General features: G+C 42.1%; 1 long non-coding RNA gene across 2 annotated transcripts; it reads left to right on the forward strand.

The window, feature by feature from the left end:
- Nucleotides 1–2016: 2016 nt before the first annotated feature.
- Nucleotides 2017–9518, forward strand: LOC143133917 (uncharacterized). 2 transcript variants are annotated; one of them, XR_012988566.1, is made up of 9 exons: nt 2017–2167; nt 2317–2455; nt 3181–3266; nt 7607–7695; nt 7793–7885; nt 8014–8096; nt 8218–8395; nt 8564–8696; nt 9162–9518. It is a non-coding gene; the product is annotated as an uncharacterized LOC143133917 (long non-coding RNA). The 2 variants fall into 2 exon arrangements; XR_012988567.1 differs by lacking the exons at nt 2017–2167; nt 2317–2455; nt 3181–3266 and adding an exon at nt 6733–7492.
- The last annotated feature ends 505 nt before the right edge of the window (nt 9519–10023 follow it).

Consider the following 10023-nt stretch of genomic DNA (forward strand, 5'->3'; position numbering starts at 1 on the left):
TGTGTTCACATGGCAGCATTTATATCGGAACAAATGATATAACAAACACACGTGAGATTAAATGTTGGTCTACAAACAAACCCGCGCACGATTAAATTGTTCCCTGATTGCTCACATTTAACAGCTGAAGACAGGCCTACTATCCAGCAGTCACCTAACCTATCATTTAACATGGACTATTAGAGCTCCATATATATGCGTGCATGTGCATGTCCAAAGTCTAGGCTTCTCCCACTCTCTCCCGTTTTTGCGTGTAACATCAGTAAAAGTAGCCTAAGACATTGGCTTGAAATTCAAAACGGCTATCTGTTACAGTAAAAGTGGAATAAACGTGTAGCCTAAAGGGCTCAACATGCTTCTGCGTCAACTGCACTGTGTAGGCCTACAAAAATGTAAGCACCAGTGAGTTGTTCCGCTACAACGGGCCGATTAGTTTCTCACTGCAAACGAACCGCTCAGTTAGAGGAAAACTCTCCACATTCCGATTCAAATAGCCAGGTGCGAAAGCACTCTTAGAATAATAGGTCCCTTGGATTTGGCCCCTGGGGCCCATGGCAGCCATTTTTAAAAATGGCCGACAAATATGGGTTTTGATAGGCGAAAAGGGATTGAAAGTAGGAAGTAAGTGACCTCATACGTTGCACGTACGTTGTGCGTAATGATTTGTATAAATGCTGGTGCACAAATAAAGTCTTTCTCTTTTCTGGCCTAAAAACCGATGTGAGCAGTGATTGCCTCCGTACATGATATAACCAGTTTACTACACACAACGAATATGGCTGCGCCAACAGGTTATGGGCCCAGGTGTGATGTAGGAAGCCGGTGGTATAGATTGTGCTTTGACGGAGATGAGAAAAAATATGAGTTATGGGAGACAAAGTTCTTAGGTCACTTGAGTCTGCTGGGGCTGAAAGACACCATACTGAACGAGCCCGATTCTGACAACGAGGAGGAGGATTATGTCGAGAACGACAGAAAGAAAAATGAGGAAGTATATGCCGAATTGATTCAGTTTTTGGATGACAAAAGCCTTTCCCTTGTCATGAGAGATGCAACGGACAATGGGAGAAAAGCTCTCCAGATATTGCGGAACTATTACGCAGGTAAAGGAAAACCCCGAGTGATTAGCTTGTACACAGAGTTAACGTCCTTGCAAAAGACTGCAAATGAGACTGTTACGGACTACATTATTCGGGCAGAATCAGCCATTACAGCACTGCGAAATGCTGAAGAGAGGCTGAGTGATGGACTTTTGATTGCCATGATTCTGAAGGGATTACCAGAGTCATTTAAGCCATTCGTTATCCACGTTACACAGGGCGATGAACATTTAGCTTTTGCAGAGTTTAAGACCAAGCTAAGAAGTTTTGAGGACACTGAGAAGTTTCGTGCTAGCTCTGATGACAACGTGATGAAAGTGAGTGCCTCGACCCCTGAATGGAGAGGGAGAGAGAAGACGGTAGGCCCTGATGTTGTATGCTTCAACTGCGGTGTGAAGGGACACAAGGCCCGGGCATGTCCGAACGAACGGCAGAAAAGGCAAGCACAATGGTGCGGGTACTGCAAGAGCTCCACACACTCCGAAACAGCTTGCAGGCGTAAAAGAAAAGACAACGTAAAACAAGTAGCTGATGAAGAAAGTAATGAACACGAATATGCTTTCAAGGCAAGCGACATCCAGCTAAACGGATTGAAACAGAAAGGACTGATGGTCGACACGGGAGCAACGTCGCACATAATCACGGACATCGGAAAGTTTAAGACGTTTGACGAGAAGTTCCAGCCAGAGAAGCACTTCATCGAGTTGGCCGACGGCACCAGAGAAAGCGGCGTGGCGCTCAAGAGGGGTGACGCGTAGGTGAGCCTGGTGAACCGCGAAGGAAAAAGAGTGAAGGCCAAGCTGATGAATGCGCTGTACATCCCGTCTTATCCACAGGACATTTTTTCAGTAAAAGCAGCGACAGCCAACGGAGCTTCAATCAAGTTCCAACAAGGCCATGATGAACTCATCCACAAGCAACCCAGTCTCCTACTGAAAATGTAACAGTCTTACAAAATAGCATGGCGAAAAAATGTAAGGCTGTTACATTCTTTTGAAGCTGAAGCAACGTGATATCTCGTAGCTCGCGAGACCCTCATTCTGCCTGAGAAGGACTAAACCAGCAAGGTAACTACCATTTTATTCATTTCTGAGCTAGGGGTACTTCTTTTGTAAACAACTTGTTTTACATATTTATGTTTGTTTATACAGAATGTAATCGATATGTGCTTTCACAACTGATCAACAAATGTACCATTTTCTTGTGTTTGCACTAGCTTCTTAGCTAGCGTGCTAGCTAAGATACTTGACAGCAGTAGCGAGATATGTAAACATCCGGTAACGCCGAAGCTGGTTACGGTCATGTGACACACGCAACCACAAGAAAGCGGAATAGAGCGAGCCATGTGGAAAAGGGTAAGTTACGTCAATTTTGTAAACAATAATGCTGTTTTTTGTTGTTTTCGAACAAAATATAGGCCTAGTTATCCTGAACAACACTCCTTGATGGTGTACAAAGCCCACAATCGTGCGATTTTAGTGCAATTTTTCAGTACAGTTCAAAGTCGTGTAAATGTAAAAGACGTGGTCAAATTATAGGCCTACATGAATTAGCTAAATAAATCATTGTTAACCACACGTTATGCTTAAATGTTCGAAATGAGTGCAATGATTTAATTTGACATTAAATTGCTTAGTTTTAAGCAGGTCAGTCTCACAATAAGCTACTTCCTTGGGTCTGGGTAACTCATGGGACAAAACATGTTGTTAATATAGGCTATTACCGTTTTTTCCTGAAAAAAAAGCCAATAACAACATTTCTGTGTCCAAAGTATTGCATTTCTGCAGTGTAGGCTACTATGTAGTGCAGCTTTTAATGCCCAAAGTACTGTATTTTTCTGCATATGAACTACAAATATTCCTCCAAAACCAGTGTTGACATTTGAAGTAGGCCTAGGGGAGTTATTTTTTAGTAAATAGTATTTGAATACTTACCCACAACAGTTTTATGTAGGCCTAATGTATTCTCAAGACCATTTTTGCATAGGCTCTTCCATTTTCATGTTAGAGATCTTTTTCATGTTTCAAACCTTTGAAATGATTTTACTGATGTTTCCTGTTACACCTTAATTGTGCTTCAGCAATGCCAAGACACAATCTGTGGAGCCTGGTCCTGAAGAAGAGGAGGCATGGCCTGTCCCAATGCATGCAGGGCAAAATACATTTTGTGAGTATTGCTAATATTAAATCACCTCCAGGTATACACAACTCTGTATAGGCTTGTTGCACGAGTGGCTCTTGGTGTGCTTGTTTGTTTTCCGATGGAGCCAGGTGTGTTTGAACCTGTCGCTATTGTTAATGTAATTACTGTCTACACGGACTAGGTTGGTTGTTGCACCTAGTGAATCAGCACTTTACAATAAAGAAGGATTTATGGTGTCGGAGTAAACATGTAAGGAGCAGAATATAACAGAAGATGTCGTTACAACACAGCTAACACTCCACCCGAGATAGACGAGCCCACTGAGGAGCCTTTTGTGCAATTAGTCAATAGGTCTATGTAAATAAAATGATGGGGCAAATAAAGCAGAATGGTGGTTGCTAGGTTGGCATTTAGGTGGTGGTTGCAAGGTTGTTGCTAGGGCAATTGAGATGGTTCCTAGGTTGTTGCTATGGTAGATATGGTGGTTGCTATGCTAAACATAGTGGTTGCTATGTTGGTTGCTAGATGATGACATTTGCAGACACAATGCTTTGCGTTACATCTAGAGGGATGAAACTTTGCACACTTCATGTGGGTCATGTGCAGAAGGTCTGACTTGAATTTCAGCCTCGTAGCTCCATGCTACCACCCAACACTCCACCTCTGAAGTGGGAGTGGTCAACTTTTTTTATGTTTTTCCTTCACAGTTTTTTTTGTGGGTGTCTCAGAGATCCCACCTTTGGAGCAGTTGTCAGGGGCCTCAAGGCTGTGCAGTGCCTCTTGGTCCCATCCCTCTAGCACCTAGCGTTACCGCGCCAGAAGAGGTAAACCTTGTACGTTTCAAACCGTTTATCTCCTTCCGGGAATAATCCACCGACTCCAAACTGAGCCTGGCTTGTTTGTGATGTCCCGTTGTTCAACATATTCTGATTTCATACTTATCGGACCAACATAAGTGAGTTTTTTGGCTAAAAATGTAAAAATGGCTAAATGTTAAATCGCCAAAAAAGTAGTTTTTGCCAGCACAGTGCTTCGCGTTACAGCTAGAGAGATGAAACTTTGCACACTCCATGTGGGTCATGTGCTGAAGGTCTGACTTGAATTTCAGCCTTGTAGCGCCATGCTACCACCCACAACTCCACCTCTGAAGTGGGAGTGGTCAACCTTTTTTACGTTTTTCCTTCACAGTTTTTTTTGTGAGTATCTCAGAGATCCCACTTTTGGAGCAGTTGTCAGGGGCCTCATGGCGGTGCCATTCGTCTTGGTCCCATCCCTCTAGCACCTAGCGTTACCGCGCCAGAAGAGAGAAACCTTGTACGTTTCGAACAGTTTATCTCCTTCCGGGAATAATCCACCGACTCCAAATTGAGCCTGGCTTGTTTGTGATGTCCCATTGTTTAACATATTCTGATTTCATACTTATCGGACCAACATAAGTGAGTTTGTTTGGCTAAAAATGACTAAACGTTAGCAATTCCGCTGCTTTGTTATTTTGCATAGCAACCACCATATGTACCCTTGCAACACCCAAGCAACCACCTTATTTACCCTAACAACACCCTAGCAACCATCTTAATTACCCTAGCAACCACTTGAATAATGTCAAGCTAGCAACCACCATAGCAACCAACATGCTTACCCTAACAACCACCATAGCAACCATGTTATTTTGCATAGCAACCACCATATCTACCCTAGCAACACCATAGCAACCATTAAAATTACCCTAGCAACAACCTAGCAACCACCATAATATGACCATAGTAACCACCATAGCAAAGCCATTACTGACCTGACCAACATATGTGTGTTTTTTGGCTAAAAATTGAAAAATGGCTAAATGTTAAATAGTCCAAAAAGATTTTTTGCAGACACAATGCTTTGCGTTACATCTAGAGGGATGAAACTTTGCACACTTCATGTGGGTCATGTGCAGAAGGTCTGACTTCAATTTCAGCCTCGTAGCTCCATGCTACCACCCAACACTCCACCTCTGAAGTGGGAGTGGTCAACTTTTTTTATGTTTTTCCTTCACAGTTTTTTTTGTGGGTGTCTCAGAGATCCCACCTTTGGAGCAGTTGTCAGGGGCCTCAAGGCTGTGCAGTGCCTCTTGGTCCCATCCCTCTAGCACCTAGCGTTACCGCGCCAGAAGAGGTAAACCTTGTACGTTTCAAACCGTTTATCTCCTTCCGGGAATAATCCACCGACTCCAAACTGAGCCTGGCTTGTTTGTGATGTCCCGTTGTTCAACATATTCTGATTTCATACTTATCGGACCAACATAAGTGAGTTTTTTGGCTAAAAATGTAAAAATGGCTAAATGTTAAATCGCCAAAAAAGTAGTTTTTGCCAGCACAGTGCTTCGCGTTACAGCTAGAGAGATGAAACTTTGCACACTCCATGTGGGTCATGTGCTGAAGGTCTGACTTGAATTTCAGCCTTGTAGCGCCATGCTACCACCCACAACTCCACCTCTGAAGTGGGAGTGGTCAACCTTTTTTACGTTTTTCCTTCACAGTTTTTTTTGTGAGTATCTCAGAGATCCCACTTTTGGAGCAGTTGTCAGGGGCCTCATGGCGGTGCCATTCGTCTTGGTCCCATCCCTCTAGCACCTAGCGTTACCGCGCCAGAAGAGAGAAACCTTGTACGTTTCGAACAGTTTATCTCCTTCCGGGAATAATCCACCGACTCCAAATTGAGCCTGGCTTGTTTGTGATGTCCCATTGTTTAACATATTCTGATTTCATACTTATCGGACCAACATAAGTGAGTTTGTTTGGCTAAAAATGACTAAACGTTAGCAATTCCGCTGCTTTGTTATTTTGCATAGCAACCACCATATGTACCCTTGCAACACCCAAGCAACCACCTTATTTACCCTAACAACACCCTAGCAACCATCTTAATTACCCTAGCAACCACTTGAATAATGTCAAGCTAGCAACCACCATAGCAACCAACATGCTTACCCTAACAACCACCATAGCAACCATGTTATTTTGCATAGCAACCACCATATCTACCCTAGCAACACCATAGCAACCATTAAAATTACCCTAGCAACAACCTAGCAACCACCATAATATGACCATAGTAACCACCATAGCAAAGCCATTACTGACCTGACCAACATATGTGTGTTTTTTGGCTAAAAATTGAAAAATGGCTAAATGTTAAATAGTCCAAAAAGATTTTTTGCAGACACAATGCTTTGCGTTACATCTAGAGGGATGAAACTTTGCACACTTCATGTGGGTCATGTGCAGAAGGTCTGACTTGAATTTCAGCCTCGTAGCTCCATGCTACCACCCAAAACTCCACCTCTGAAGTGGGAGTGGTCAACTTTTTTTATGTTTTTCCTTCACAGTTTTTTTTGTGGGTGTCTCAGAGATCCCACCTTTGGAGCAGTTGTCAGGGGCCTCAAGGCTGTGCAGTGCCTCTTGGTCCCATCCCTCTAGCACCTAGCGTTACCGCGCCAGAAGAGGTAAACCTTGTACATTTCAAACCGTTTATCTCCTTCCGGGAATAATCCACCGACTCCAAACTGAGCCTGGCTTGTTTGTGATGTCCCGTTGTTCAACATATTCTGATTTCATACTTATCGGACCATCATAAGTGAGTTTTTTTGGCTAAAAATGTAAAAATGACTAACGTTAGCAATTCCGCTGCTTTGTTATTTTGCACGCTACCTAACGGTGTCCAGCCTCTATGACAGTTTCTCCAATCATCATACAGAAGCTCGGCGTCCGGGCCATCCCACTGTCCCATGTTCCATGGTTTTTTGATGGATCGTGTCACAGCAATGTATTACGGGTGCGAAATCACGATAAATGACCGGCAAAACCTTACTGCTGAACAAACTAGCCATGAAGATAAACAATTTTTCAGCATGTTCTAGTTGGAATATAGTAGGCTAGAAGCTAATGTAATAGTGTTATTTGATGCGATTTCCCGTGATATTTTAGAGGAGGCTGCGCTTCCCCTGTAGTCTTAGAGCAATCGCCTCTAGATTATATCTATCGAAGATGACATTCAATGGAAGAACAATTCTTTTAGTATGATCACAATCTGGCCCTGAGTTTTGATAAAAATGATATTGACATGGCAACACAAACCTAATTGATAATGGATTTTAAGGGGGGGTTTTTCGGTTACGGTTCATTTAGGGCCAAAGTATCTTGAGGCCTTTTGGACCAATGACAGGAAGGCTGAGCTGCTGAACATGTACACTAATAGGGGTGTGTCAAGTGGTATGTATAAATGAAAGTGGTGTTAAGGTTTGTTTTTGTGTCAATCCTTTCTTGAAGTTCAGAAAAGGAACCTTAACATTTGTTTTTAATGACACTGAGCGTACTGTCTTACAGATGCTTTGGGGGTGAGAGGCCATACGTTGACCCTGATATCAGTGGCACACATTGCCGGATGGCAATTGGCCGTCTGATAAAAGAACATGGTATGACTGGCATTCTATGTTTTCAATTTCCTTATTTAAAGATCAAAATGATGCAGACTACTGAATCTGATTACACTTTAACACCCTTCTATCTCAGCACTGAGTCAGGGTTTGTCTCGGCCTGAATATCTGCCACAACACAGGCCGCCTTGGTGGCCTGAGGAGTTGCCCTTTGTCTCAGTCAGTGACGGTACGTTAATATTGAATAACCAGCTATTACTGTTTCAACTGCATGCACACAGCTGTTGCAACATGATTTGACTTTAACTTTGTTCCTCACTATGGTCATTTTGATACACTTTGATGCATTTTTTAAAGGAAAAGGTGAAGGGCGTAAAGCTTTCACTGCTGAAAAGCTGAGGCAGGTGGTACGCTCATACAATGCGTATTACAATCTCCAGGTATATATACAATTGTATGAACCTGTCTAAAACCTTTTGCATACCAGTGTGTTTTACAGACTAAAACAGATTTGTACATACATATCTAACAATAATGCGCTTTTCCTTTAATCTGCTGCAGCAGTCTGTTGAGGCACCACCATCACCCCCATCAACAGCAACACCAGCAGCAGCAGAAACACCTGCTGCGCCTCTCACCCCCCCCCCCCATGAGGTAAGGATGCTAGGCACCAGCAGCAGCATCACTACCAGCAGCAGCATCACCACTACCAGCCTTTAATGCAGATTTCAATCCCCAGGTATATATGTACAATTGTATCAAGCTGTCTAAATTGCTGTAGTTTTGCTTCATTCCTTAAAAACACAGAAAATACTTTAAAAGAGAAGGATGAATGATTTCAAGTGCAACCATTGTGTTTAAAGACATTTGTACATACATATCTAACAACGATGCGCTTTTCCCTTAGTCAGAGAATGTGCAGCAGTTTGTTGAGGCACCACCAGCAACAGTAGCAACAGTAGCAGTACCAGCTGTCAGTGGCAGTGGCAGGAGCAGCACCAACAGCAGCACAAACACCATCAGCACCACAAACACATCAGGTCACTTTACACGGGTGTATAGAATCAAGCACCTAGAATAGATTATGAATGCAGACTGGTGCTTGATTAGGCTATATAGTGTGAAGGAGCCTGATGAAACCCATCATGGGTGTCATGAAGGGCATGAATAACGTGACTCATTGTTGATGGTCATAACGTTATATCTTCCACCGTTCACATTTTAGTTAAAGATAACAAATATGCTCCTGTTTTTATTTTTACCAAATTTGTAACGTTGTTCACCGCTTGTTATGTAGCCTAAGTAAAGTTGATGGGTTTCATCAGGTCCCTTTCCACAGGTGTATACAATCAAGCACCTAGATTATGAATGCATTTGGTGCTTGATTATACTCCTGTGGAAAGGGACCTTATGAAAGCCATGAATAGGCTACTGTTAGGACAATTGCAGACATTCCTTGTATTGTTTTGGCATAACTGTTAAACTTGTTTGCTTTTGTCTTTTAGGTTCCAGACCAGACCAGTGGTGATGACCATGTATGACATTACGTGTGTGCCTGTCTGTGCACACCTGTCAACCATACATCTCTGACAATGTTGCTAGCAGCATACTAACATACATTCTTACAAACATGTAACCATATCTGTGCACATACCATTTAACCATACTGAGACTTATCTGAGATCTACACTGAGACATTCTGAGAACTATATTGTTGTGTGAGGACTATACTCACTAACTATATGGAACATGTATACCTGTGAATCATATTTGTCAACCATTCATACCTTTGAATCAGTTCAGAGTTACCACTGATAAATAAATCTGTTTTAGGATATGATCATTGATTGGCATTATCGAGTTATATATATATATATATATATATACACACACACACAACGGTGATTTTTACTTTAAGCTTACATTGGTAAGTGTTCATTAGTGTATTCTGAGTATCATTCTGCTGTATTAAAACAAAGAATGTTGATCAATATTGAATTGACCATTTATTTTTACTGACTGTCATATACTCTAAGCTAACATCTAACCAAGTAAGTGGTTTTCAAGAATACTGTAAGACTGTGTAATCTGAATAATCATACTGTAAGTAATATAATGTTATACACAGCAACTTTTTTGCATTTACATGCAATGGTAATTCCCTGGAATTGCATTTTCTAGTTATTGTTGTAATCTGACATGTACTATACCATAATTAAAATTAGATAGATACAATGTGTCTTAATAGGCCTATAGTAAAAATACATTATATGTAGCCAACTGTTCCAGCAAGGAGGAAGATGGGGTATGGATATTGGCCATGCATATCCACTCCTAGGCCTATTCTCCTACACTCCCCCTGTAGCC

The sequence above is a fragment of the Alosa pseudoharengus genome, unplaced genomic scaffold, assembly GCF_046254945.1.
Source record: "Alosa pseudoharengus isolate Yale_2024_CS ecotype anadromous, Long Island Sound unplaced genomic scaffold, YU_APseudo_1.1 YU_APseudo_1.1_scf_2, whole genome shotgun sequence".
NCBI classification, from domain to species: domain Eukaryota; kingdom Metazoa; phylum Chordata; class Actinopteri; order Clupeiformes; family Clupeidae; genus Alosa; species Alosa pseudoharengus.